Genomic DNA, 13898 nt, shown 5'->3' with positions numbered 1-13898 from the left:
CCCTACGCAATGGAGAATGTTAAGCAGCATTCCTAGCCTCCACTCACTTGATGCTGGTAGTACCCCACCTCTGTCATGACAACCCAAAACATTTTCACATTGTCAACGGTCCCCTAGAAACAAAACTGGCCCAAGCTGAGACCCATTAACTTAATAGGGAGAAAGAACTGGAAAATGATAAATGCACAGAAGTGGGTTTGGCAAGAGACCTCACAGATACTGCTCTACTCTGAATTACAGTGGTCAATTGTTCAGTAAAAACCCTTCATATATTGTAGCAGGTGTGGGAAATCATTCATCATGGTACTTTAAATGGTACAAGCTGTGGTCATTGTGTTAATGATTTCTAAAGCATTGTTGCTTCCAGGTATGCAGGGAAGAATCAACTTCCTCTGCCCAAGAATTCTGTTCTATTTTTTATTGACTTGTCTTCATTCAACACCAGATTGTAAGGATCATGCAAGGAGGAGACAGCCTATTTGCCTATTTGAGACAGTGTCCCCAGCACCAAATACTGCATCTTCACTGAACAGAAATAAGTTAAATATTCATTGGATAAATAAGTACTAATATTGAAATATATATAACCAAGGAGAATTGGTCAAATTGCCAATCTTACCATCTCTGTCTTAATTAGGATATTTATACCACTTATATTTAATATAATAATGTTTACATTTAAGTCTATGATCTTGCTATTTATTTTATATTTTTCTTATTTGTTATGTTTGTTCTTTTTTGTCTTCTTTTGGATTAACTGAATGTGTTTTACCATTCTATTTAATCTCCTTTATTAATTATAACTATTCTGTTATCTAGGTGGTTACCCTAGAATTTATAGTATAATTCTTTAACTTACGTCTGCCTATCTTCAAGTGATAGTGTGACAGTTCAATTTCTTTTCTCCCAACCTTGTGCTATTGCCACTATGCATTTAATTTTTGTGAGTGTTATAAATCCTATATTGCTTTGTTGTTGTTTTATTTAAAGTTATTTCCATCTGGTCTCACTTTCCCTCTGCTTTCAAGGCTTCTTTTAACATTTCTTACAATATGTGTGGTGATGATGAGTTCTTTTGACTTTTGTATGTTTTTAAAATTCAATATTTTACCTTTATTTTTGAGACTAATTTTTCCTGGGTATAGAATTCTAAGTTGAGGTTATTTTATTTTTCCCTTTAATACTTTAAAGATTTTGGTCTACCCCCCTCTTACTTGAGTTTTTTATAACAAAAAAATTGTCATTCTTTTTTAAATTTTAAAGCAAGTACTGTTTATTAACTGACCAGATTACAAAAATAACCATGGTTGATACCTTAGTTCATCCTTCTAATAAGCCTGTTGATCTGCTCTTCCCTGTTACCAGCATCTCCATCTTCTACAAAATCGGTGGTCTTTTTCTTCATCCTACCTTATGGAGAATATAATTTTAAGGGTCACAGAGAGTTGTTTACCTCTTTGAAGCATTTTCCAACAGTATATATCTCATGAATCATATCCTCCATGCAGATGATGCCATATTTACCAAAAGATCAAACAATCAACAAATTATCTGTTAGGACAATTAGGGTTTTTTTTGTTGATGTTTCCATAACCACACTTGTATATCAATTCATTTACTGACTTCAGGTTTGGATACCCCCATGCAATATATGGTTCCACAATCCTCAGCATGTTAATTGAAGTCTTGTTGAGCTTAAGGAAGGTGCTATTGAAGATCTGGTAAAGGCAAAGAAGTTGTAGCACCTTTTGGACCTTTGGGCTAACATCTCTGATACCTCTGATCCTGATGACAAATGCCAGTTTGGGTTCCACAGGTACACAAAAGTTGCCAGCTTTCCTTGCCATCCTAGCCATTCAAAACTCAGTTCTGCTCATCTGCCTATATTCCTTGTGATAGTACTTAGCTTTTTCACAGATAAGCTTCCTTCTTGCCTTTTGAAGCATCTTGTGTGCAAACTTCTTTCTCAGGTGCTTGATCTTCAGCTCTGCAAAACTCCTTTGCTTTTTCTTAAGGGTTTCTGGCACAGCAAAAACATTCTTCTTATTCTCTTCTGCACCCTCCATGTTTCCAGCAGAAAAGAAAGTTTGTCATTCTTATCTTCTGTACATAGGATATCTCTTTTTATAACTGTTTGTAAGATTTTTCTCTTCATGATTAGTTTTATGCAATTGTTCTTTATGGTGGGACTTGATCTGATTTTTCCCTTGTTTCTTGTGAATAGAGTTCCTTGAGTATTTTGGAACTGTGAGTCTATTATCTTGATCAAATTTACAAAATTTGGGGCTATTATTATTTTTAAAAAATCATCGTTTTAAAGATTTTATTTATTTATTTTTAGAGAGAGGGAAAGGGAAGAAGAAAGAGAGGGAGAGAAGCTTCAGTGTGTGGTTGCCTCTCACACACCCCCAAATGGGGACCTTGCCCACAACCCAGGCATGTGCCCTGACTGGGAATTGAACTGGTGACCCTTTGGTTCAAAGGTCGGCACTCAATGCACTGAGCCACACCAGCCAGGGCAAGGTTATTTCTTTTTAAATATATTTTTGTTCACCTCTCTCTCCTCTCCTTCAAGGATTCCAGATATGTACGTTGGAGGTTGCATGAAATCATCCTGCAATTCACTGAAACTCTGGTTTTTAAATTCTTTCTTTCTGTGTTTCATTCTGAATGTTTTTTGCTGTCTTTAAATTCACTGATCTTTTCTTCTACCATGTCTAATTTGCAATTAATTCTATTCAGTGTATATTTCATCTCATGTATAATAATTTTATCTCTAGAAATTTAGTTTGGTTCTTATTTGTATCTTACATGCCTCTACTTAACTTTTTAAGCTTATGGAATACAGTTGTAATAATTCTTTGAATGTTCATGGGTCATTTCTTGGTAAAAATTTTTATTTACTTTTCCCCCTTGGTAAGTTTTGATTTATTTACTTTTAGTATTGGTCATATTTTCCTGCTTCTTTCAACCCCTGCTAATTTTTGACTGGTTGTCATGCATTGTGAATTTTGCCTTTTGGGGTGCTGATTATTTTTGTGCTATATATATTCTTGATCTTTGCTCTTGGGTGCAATTAAGTTGCTTAGAAACAGTTACATCCTTTCTTATCTTGCTTTTAAGATTTATCAAGTAAGAGTAAAGCAGTTCTCAGTCTAGGAAAAATTATTCCCCACTACTGAGACAAGACCCTTCTGTGTACTTCACCCAAAGTTCGCACATCAGAAGGTTTTCCAGTCCAGTTAATGGGAACAGACCCTACTCCTAGGTCTGTAAGAGGCAGGGGCACTGCTACTTCTAATCTTTTTGAGTGGTTCTCCTAGTCTTGTAAAATTTCTTCCCATGTATGTGCACCACTTTTAGACTGAAATATTACATGCTATTCAAATGTGACAAGATAATAAACATAAAAGATTTATATTGCTATACCCATTGGCATAGTTCATCTTCTCCTCCTGGAAATTGCTTTTTCTTTAACACAGAAAAAAAGTAAAATGATAACTCCCAGATCATGTAACAGTTACCACATACAAGTGAGATAGGAGCCACGTGAAAAAAGTAAAGAAAATATTCAGGAAGGAGCAATAAGGCTCAGCAGGGATAGATATCAAGTAACACCAGAAAAAAAATATTTTCTGAAGGTAAGAGCTAACCCTGTTTTGTGAAAGCTATAGTCCTTGTGTACAACATCAGAGATTAAGGACATGAGCAGGTCTGTTAGCCGAAAAGTCCTCCTGGACTGCGTTTTTCCAGAGAAGCAAAAGTGGGCTATACAAATAATAACAAAGAGGCGCCAGAGCTATTGCAGGCATCTGTCTCTGTGACAGCAGAGAAAGAGAACAGCTAGGAGGCCAGCACCTCTCAGCCCCAACAAACAGCCAGTCCAGGAAAATTCAGTTAATTCAAGGATGATCTTTTCTTTCTTTCTTTTCTTTCTTTCTTTCTTTCTTTCTTTCTTTCTTTCTTTCTTTCTTTCTTTCTTTCTTTCTTTCTTTCTTTCTTTCTTTCTTTCTTTCTTTAACTAAAGGATAGCACACACTAAATGCAAATAACTATAAGAAACAGATATGGGCAAGAGCATCATTACTGACCTGAAGGTGAAGAAACACGGGGAAATTGTTGCCATGGAGCAGATAAATTTTGAATTAAAGAAAATGAGAGATTTCTTTTGAAGTGAGACCTCAGAGCAGAAAATAAGCACTCATGGACAATATAGAAAGGCAATAGGAAGACATAAAATATGATCTAGCAGAACTCAGGAAAAAGGAGAGGAGAGAAGTCACCTCAATAAAACTGAAAATAGCATGTGAAGGATTAGAAAATATGAATTAAACAATAAGAATGTGGGAAAATGGGGAAAGTGACCACATTGGAATGAAAATAAAGACAGGAAGGAAGGAAAGAAGGAAGAAAGGAAGGAAGGAAGGTAGGAAGGAAGGGAGAGAGGGAGGGAGGGAAGGGAAGGGAGGGGAGGGGAAGGAAGGAAAGGAAAGAAAGAAATGGAGGGAGGGCAGGGAAAGGAAGGGAAGAGAAGGGGAGGAAAGAGGAGGGAGAAAAGAATAAATGGAAAAAATATGCATCGGAGATTCACATACACATACTGGAATAGCCACTAAGGTAAAAAGAATCAAACAAATGAACAGAACAAATGTAAAGTTACAATTCAGTAATGCTTTTATTGAAATAAAATACCTGAATCTGCATATGGAAAAGACTCGAAAGAATTGACCAAGAATGATCAATATCAAGATATTTGCTAGTAAAGCCATTGGGCTTTAAAATAAAGACTATTTAGGCAACCAGGCAAAATAAATGTTATTGAAAAGGATAAAATAATTACATTATATTCATATTCCTCTACAGCAATATTCAACATTGGAAAACAGTGAAATGACCTTTTGATATATACAGGGTGGGGCAAAACTAGGTTTACAGTTGTTCATATGGAAAATAATACAATTAATTAAAATAATACAAAAATAAACTCTGTGTTCCACATGCTCACAACTGTAAACCTACATTTGTCTCACCCTTTATACTCAAGAAACATGTCTGTGCCTAGGATTGTATCCAGCAAGCTGTCTGTCCTTCAAGTTTAGACTATATACAAACAGTTTTGAATATGCCAGAACTCAGAAAATATTTTTCTGAAGAACTTGAACTTGGAGATAATACTAAAACAAATGTTGAGTAACAGAAGAGAATGCCAATTTTATAGAGTAAAATGAAAATTATATAAATATATGGCAGTTATGAATATATTACAGTATAGCATAGCAACCACCTCCATGTTGCAGAAATTGTATTATAAGTAGATACAGGAAAAAACAGATTAGTAGTGGGAGATTTAAATTCACATCTATCAGTTCATGAGAGAGGAAAAGGCCAAGAACACAAGTGAGAATATAAAAGACCTAAATTACATAATTAATAAAATAGTTTTAGGTAGAAAACAAACCTTATATATGGCTTTGTATAACATTCCAGACTCGGAAGAAAATCTATAACCTTAAAATTTTAGATTACTTTTATAAAAGGAATGAAAACTTAATTTAGCAAATAATTCAAATATTGGGAGAAACTTAAAGGAAAACAGAATTAATGAATGAATAAAGACAGTGAAAATGAGAGAAGACAAACTATGGGCCTTCAATATAGTGAAGATAGTGTGTTTAACTGACTTTAGTGGGAAAATTTGCCACAGGAAAATGAAAACTCAAAAGTCTACTTGAGAAGTTAGCCTATAATATATGAAGCTTACAATAAGAAGGTACTCATTATCCTAGAGATATTTGTTTTGATTTTTGTCATGAGTGATGAGGGAGAAGTTCCAAGAGAAAGAACTAGACATCTTATCCACAGTTTCAATAATTGAGAAAAATAAAGAATAATAACCTTGACAACAGTATCACTAAGTAATAAAACTAATAAATAAAAACCAAAGCAGTGTGTATAAATGTGTACACTACAGTGTCATTGATGATATTTTTCAACAGCAGTTCATAACTAACATGTATTCTCCACTTTTCTCTCCAATGAACATGTATTCTTTAAGCAATAATAATTAAATAGTGATTTAATGATAAATATTTAATTATAACATAATAAAATGATATTGATATACTATAAATACACACAATAAGTATTTGATAATATTAATATTTAATAATACCTATTTTTAATGTGGTTAATAAAAACTTAATAATAAATTAAAATGTGATTCCCTACTTCACAACATACCCCAAAATCAGTTCCGGGTGAATGGCAGGTCTAAATGCCAAAGATGAAGCCATACAGTGCTTAAAGAAAACATAGGATAATGTATTTAGAGTGGATAAATTTGGAGGAAGGAAAACACCAAATGATAACAAGGATGGGGTTCAGCGAGAGCTCTCAGACACAGCTGGTAGGGATGCAAATTGCTACAACTGCTTTGGAAACTGCTAAACATGTGCGAAGTGTATAAGTCCTGAGTATACCCTCACAAGAAACACACCTATAACTTCAAGAAGAGACATGTACAAGAATGTTCACTGCTGTACTACTTTGTAACAGCCAAAACTAGAAACTACCCAAAAGCCAATCTACAGTGAAACAGGACAACAAATTGTGGTATATACACACAATGGAACTGTAGACAAAATGAGAGTGTATAAACTACAACTCTATGTATGCAACAACATAAATGAATCTCACAAAAATATTCTTTAGAGAAAGACTCAGACTACTCCCCCCAAAATCAAAGAGCACACATTACTACTCAATTCTATATGCAGTGTACAAAAGCAGGCAAAACCACTCGATGTCATTAGAAGGCAGATACTAACCTTCCAGGTGGGGAGAATAGAGACTGGAATAAAGATGAATAGGCTTCTAAGATATTGGTAGCATTCTTTTCCTTGCTTTGGGTACTAGTCATACAGGTGGGTTTAATTTGTTTAAGTTTAAACATTTGCACTTTTATGTATTTTTATATCTATCTATATATCTATCTTATATCATTTTTCTATGTACATGTGTGTCTAATACCATACTAAACAGTTTTTAAATTTAAATATTTTTATATAAAAAACAGAATTTTTTTGCTGTATGGAAAAAATTTAAAAGAAGTTCCGGATATTAAATAAGTTAGGTATAAATATTTATTTCCAGACACAATTTAATTCAATAACCAGAGTTTGTATGTAGACTCTCACAAGCCAAAATAATCAGGAAAATTTTGGCAGAAATATCTTCCATGGCTATTATCAGTCACTTGAACCATATATTTCATTTTTATTTTAAAAATAAAAAAGGAAAGAGGCATTATATTTTTCCAAAGAACAAATTTACATTTAATTAAAATACATTGATAACTACATTGTATTTAACCCATGAGTTAGAAAAGGAAGAAAGGGAAGGAAGAGAAAAAGAGAAAGAGAGAGGGAGAGGGAAAAAGAGAGGGAAGGAAAAAAGGAAATGAATAACTTTCACTTGATTTCTTGAGGGATTCACAAATAATCCATTGTTTTTTTTTTTAAACATGCAGTGCTAAGTTTACCCAAGAAAATGTAGAATTGCCATGGGTCCAATCATAATTTTACATTGTATTTATAACTTGTTGACCTTTTATACTCTATTGCATATTAAGGTCCATAACCTGTTGGTTGTACAAATATTGGAGAATTATTTGATGATATTCTTCTGACACTAAGTTCACACTGAACACATCAGTTGACTTTCTATACAGAGTGATGTTAGTAGTCCATGAAAAATTAAATACAATTGGAAGAGTCTACTGCTCTAAGGAAATAAGTTTTTCTAAATTATTATACAATTGTTTCTGATAAAATGACCTTATACTGAAATTCTGTAAAGTATAATGGACGAAAGTGTCTTGCTCCTGAATATTGGTTGGTTATACGTTCTTGATAGTTTGTGGCCTAAGATCCATATAAAGAAAATGCTTCCTTCTAAACAAAGTGTTTAGTAAGTAATATAGTCTGCATTTCTTTTTGCCAATGAGACAAGATTCTAGCAATCTATTAAGTATAGAAAAGATCAAAAGCATTATTACCACTAAGATTTGTTAAGTCCTATATTAAGACAACAATAAACTATATTTAGGAAAAGCAAAAATAACTTTCTTTTAAGGAGGTATTACATTGAAAATGGACACTGGCATTTAACCAGTAGAGCTTTTCCAGGAAAAGGGATGGCAAGAGATCAGAGAACAGGGAAGCCAGGCTTGAAGTTTCCCCAGTGACATGATGAATGCCAAATGAGGTGGAATACCCCCAGAATGGGGTGAAAATAAGGCAAGGAGCCTTTAGCAAGTCAGTGCAGGGAAGGATGGCATCATCCCAAGCGCAGAAGAAAGAAGTGCTCTCTCCCTGTCTAGCTTAAATTATAAAACTCTGGAAACAATGGAAGGAGCTAATAATGCAAGTCTGTTCTAACTGGGGAGGTACCTGGAAATTTCTCAGGCTGACGTGATGGTAGCTGAATGGCTTAAATATAGGATTCTAGTCACGTGTTTACCAAACACCAAGTTAATGTCAGCACTCAGGAGAATGCGACAGTGAGCAAAAGTTTATCTAGGTTTTTTATTCTAATATGACTTACCACATTTTTCAATTCTTCCCTCACATGGTTTTACAAATTACAAATTTGTAAATACAAATGAAAAAGTTAGTTTTTATAACTTTTCCTTCTTTTTGAGATGATGCTAAGAACAGACAAATATTGTGGTCTACAAAATAGAAATGTTGCTGAAAGGTAGACCAGATATTATCATCTCGTATCATCTTTTCTCTGCTCTTCCAGGAGGAGACAAAAATTGCAACCTGCACACTGAGCTTGTGCCATAGGGACTTGGAAATTTGAAAACATCTAGATCCCCATTTCCTTCAATAAATACTAAGCAAGGAATGATAAGCTAAGTTATCTATTTTTGGCAGTGGTTTTCCAGAATCCAGACCATAATTCACAACATGGAAATACGTATTAATTATTCTTATTTTTGCTTTGATTCATTTAATGTAGGCTGTAGTGAATGTACGAGGAGCAGGGCCGGGAGCCTGAGCTATGTATAAAATCACCATGGAAACCACATCTATGACTAATCAGTGAGAATTGGCAGGCATGATTCTGCAATTATTATTACAAAACCCCACATGTGAACTTATTTAAATCCCCTCTCACTGTGCCTCTCTTTTGATTTAATATAATACTCAGGATTTTACTTTTTCCAGAGTAGTTCCTAAGTGCTATGTAACCACAAATCCCCACAGACCATTCTCTCAAAATCCCAATACCTTTTTTTTTTAATCCTCACTCAAGGACATTATTTTCATTGCCTTTAGAGAGAGAGGAAGGGGAGAGAAAGAGACAGACAGACAGAGAGAGAGACATCAATTGGCTGCCTTCTCGTACCTGCCCTGACTGGGCACTGAACCCGAAACCTGGATATGTGGCCTGACCTGGAATCAAACCCTTGACCTACGTGAGACAACGCTCCAATGAAATAAGCCACATGGGTCAGGGCGACTTCAGCATCTTGAAGAAACCTTTTGTCTCTTTCTCTTTCTCTCTCTCCTCCCTCCCCTTCTCCTCTCCCTGTCCCTCTCCCTCTCTGTCTTTCTCCGCTACCTAATCTCAGTATCTTTTCTTCCTCCTTTTAGTTGAGGAACAAGAGTAGAAATATGCCCACCTCTATGGGAGCCAAGAGTGCCAAGCCCCCAAGCCCTTTGTCTTGAGAACTTATACAGTTGGCGGAAAGAGGGGTGAGGGTGTTATATACTGATTGACAGGAAAAGGTGGTGCCAGCTTTAGGGGGTAGGTGAATACCCAAAAATGGGCACTATGGGCCCTTTCCAGCCTTTCAGGCCTTGGGATGAAAGCACAGTTTCAAAGGCTTTTTGTCCCAGGTAGTAGGGGTGATACATAGAATTTTAAAGGCTGCCCTCCTCCCGTGTTAACAGGGTGTTTCCTGTGCTGTTGGAACACCTGGCAATACTATCTGACAAGCTCAGGACTGCTGAGTCAGTGGGCATAGATGTGTCTCCCTCCTTCTCGCTGCCTTTATTTCCCCCCTGGCTGCTCATTCTACCATAACATTCCTCCCTCAAGTATTCAGAACCCAAATCTTTGGGGACTTGGGGCTCAGGCCACTGGGTTAGTGGGAGAGACATGTGTCCCTCCTCCTCCCTGCCTTGGTTGCTATCTATCCTACCTAACAGTACTCTTCACTATTTTCCCAAATATCATAATGTGAGAGGAACATTAAGCAAAAAACACTATAAAAAGAATTGGGATAAAAAGGATTGTGAGGAATACTAAAAATAAAAAAGTCATGGTAGCTAGATATTAGTAAGGCCAAGCAATACCTAATCTCTGTAAAGTTATTAACTCCTTTAACACTCATGGTATTATGTCACAGAAAATAGGAACAATTAACATTCCTGTTTTCTAGCTGGACAAAATGAAGTACTTGCAACTTCCTGTCGGGAAGTGGCAGACTCTGAAATGGACCTTAGCTATCTGGCTCCACAGCCCACACTCCTACTGAGAACCTTTCTATTCATATTCACACCTATGAATATAAAAAAGATGTTAAATAGGACTTCTCTGATTTTCTTGAATTTTCAGCTTGAGGCCCCATGTCCAAAGTCAATGGATAAAAAGTGCCATATCTATGATCAAAAGGGCGCACCATCACAGGACTTACTAAGTGGTTTCCAGCTGTTCTAGAAGCCATCACCTCCATCAGTCTATGGAAGATAAGGCTAGTGGTTCATTGGAGACAAGTCCCTTCTGGGGGAATTACTAAAAAGAATTCCTAGTGATAGAGGGCAAGGGGGAATCTTTGGTTAGATTGATTGGGTTTGGCATACCCATAATGAAAGTCTACTGGCACCTCATCCTCCAACTGGATGCATCCTAATCTCCATGAACTCCTTGGCTCATTGTGTGCAAATACAAGAGTGAAGAGTCCTTGATAGAACCTAATAAATCCATGGAGTTTCGAGAACAGAGGGTCTACATAACTCACCTGGAGCAATCTGGAGGTGATGTACGGCAGCTAGGTGAGTAGAGAGCAGAGGGCAGTAATGGGAAAAAGCCAGCTTTCATTTCCAGACTTTGTCAGGACCTGAATGACATCGCTTGGGTGGGCCAAATGAATATCAGAGAAGTAAGCCAGACTCTAGCCTAAGAGAGTTGTCTGCCTACCCCCTGCCTACCCCCTGCCTAACATGGGGTAAGAGGATCCAACAGAAAAAGGCTGGATGGGGTCTACCTTCAGGACAGAGGTCTGAAAAGCCGAAGGTTGCCCTGAAAGGTAAGCTGGAGAGAATATGGCCCATGACAGGGAATGGCACAATGTGGAGGTCCTCGGATCTATGGGGTGACTCTGAGAGGCAGTTACAAGAGAACCTCCATCAGAGGAAGAACAGCTTTGGGGCATACAACTTACAGGAGGCACCAGCAGCCAGACAGCAATAGCAGTACCAGTCAAAGATGAGCAGCCCTTTCCCTTCTCCTGACCTCCAAAATTATATCCTGATCCATTTTCTCTGAATTCAAGCAAGTTAACAAATGGGTTTACTCCCAACCTGTGATAGTTTCTAAGCTGGTCACCTTATCCTCAATCTAGCAGTTTTGGGTTTTTTTTTTAAATTACTTTATTGTTGTTCAATTACAGTTGTCTGCATTTTCCCCCCACCACTCCCTCTCATCCCAGCCAAACCCACCTCCCTCCCTTGCTTCCACCCTCCCCCTTGGTTTTGTCCATGTGTCCGTTATAGTAGTTCCCGAAAACCCTTCTCCCCTCTGTACACTCTCCCCACCCCTCGGGCTATTGTTAGATTGTTCTTAATTTCAATGTCTCTGGTTATATTTTGTTTGCATTTTTCTTTTGTTGATTATGTTCCAGTTAAAGGTGAGATCATATGGTATTTGTTCCTCACCACCTGGCTTATTTCACTTAGCATAATGCTCTCCAGTTCCATCCATGCTGTTGCAAAGGGTAGGAGGTCCTTCTTTCTCTCTGCTGCGTAGTATTCCATTGTGTAAATGTACTATAGTTTTTTGATCCACTCATTTACTGATGGGCACCTAGGTTGCTTCCAGCACTTGGTTATTGTAAATTGTGCTGCTATGAACACTGGGGTGCATGGGTTCTTTCAAGGATGGTACAATATTCTCAAATCAATAAACATAATACACCACATAAACAAAATGAAAGACAAAAATCACATGATCATATTAATAGATGCATGAAAAGCATTTGATAAGGTACAGCACCCATTTATAATAAAAACACTCAGCAAAGTGGGAAAGAGGGAGCATTTCTCAACATAATAAAGGCCAACTATGAGAGACCTAGAGCCAACATCCTATTCAATGGACAAAAACTTAGATCTTTCCCACTGAGATCAGGAACAAGACAAGGATGCCCACTTTAACCACTCCTATTCAACATATACTGGAAGTCCTAGCCACAACAATCAGACAAGAAAAAGAAATAAAGGGCATCCAAATTGGAAAGGAGGAAGTAAAACTGTCTGCTTACAGATACATGATAGTATACATAGAAAATACTATAGACTCCACCAAAAAACTACTTGACCTAATAAATGAATTTGGCAAAACAGCTGGATACAAAGTCACTTTAGCAGTTTTTATCCAAAAATGCATATTGCTGCCAATATTCTTCTAAAAAATATTACTTTGCTCAGGCTCTTTCATGATATCTACTCCCTCCCAGTTAAGACTGAACTGGGCCCTGGCTGGTGCAGCTCAGTGGATAGAGTGCCAGCCTGCGAACCAAAAGGTCACCAGTTTGATTCCCAGTCAGGGCATATGTGTGGGTTGCAGGTCAGGTCCCCAGTGGGGGCTGTGCAGACGGCAACCATATGTTGATGTTTCTCTCTCTCTCTCTCCTGTCCCCTTCCCTTCCCCTCTCCATAAAAATAAATACATAAAATTATTTTTTAAAAACTGAACTCTTTCATATTCAGGGATGGGATTTAATAATCCTTTTTCTATATTCACTTTCCAACACATAAATGTTTTAACTAAATTTTGGGCCCATTGTGAAAGGGAAATATATAATGGATCTTTGAGAATATAGTGTGGTCCCCCAGTCTTCTGTGGCTATGTACTTTTATTTTCCCAAACTACTATAGATGTCACAACTCTTTGTCTATACCAGTCTTTTAATCTGAAATGCCCCATACCCCCAATCAAAATCCAACCCACCCTTCAAAGCTCAGCTCAAATATCACCCCTTCTTAAAATTGTTACCTGATCCCCCAGTTGGAATCAGTTAGTCCTTTGTCTGTATTCCCCTGACCTTTTCTATATTCTTTTGGTTTTGATCTTATTTCATTCTGTTTCATATTATAGTTAGTCAAACAGCAAAAGGGTGCAAGACAAAAGCCCAAAATCTACATTTACTATAAATTTCTGACATATCAAGGAATTTTAAAAAAAGAACTTGGAAGATTCTAGTTTCATGCAAGGTCAAAGAGTCTTCTTGGAACATCAGTGGCTGAGATCTTCGAACAAATCAGGGTCAAGCAAATCTCCTAACCTGTAAGAAGTAAGGTCTTGATATGAACCCACATGATCAATGTGGAGGTATTAGGACTTAGTCCTGGGGCACTAGCTGAAATAACCCAGATACAGAACTTGAGGGAGCAATAGTAAGCAATATCAGCTACCAAAAATTGGGTTTAGAAGCCTCAGGTGAAGGATTTTAAGAAATTGAGCCTCATGAAGGGTTTTTATCTCTAGGACTCTGCAAAGGATGCTATTTGGGAGCCAGTAAAGAGTTATGTCATAGAGAAAATAAGACTATCCCTTACCTCAGCTCACTGTTAAAGTGATGGAAAAAAAGAAAGTACTGTCAAGCA

The 13898-nt window shown here is 36.9% G+C and overlaps 1 pseudogene; it reads right to left on the bottom strand.

The window, feature by feature from the left end:
• Window positions 1–1315: 1315 nt before the first annotated feature.
• On the bottom strand, window positions 1316–2069 carry LOC123812949 (annotated as a pseudogene).
• Between the last annotated feature and the right edge of the window lie 11829 nt (window positions 2070–13898).

This window comes from Phyllostomus hastatus, unplaced genomic scaffold (assembly GCF_019186645.2).
Source record: "Phyllostomus hastatus isolate PE091 unplaced genomic scaffold, TTU_PhHast_1.1 phas_scaffold_93, whole genome shotgun sequence".
NCBI lineage: Eukaryota > Metazoa > Chordata > Mammalia > Chiroptera > Phyllostomidae > Phyllostomus > Phyllostomus hastatus.
The sequence above is the reverse complement of the archived record's forward strand: the minus strand, read 5'-3'. Positions and strand labels throughout refer to the sequence as shown.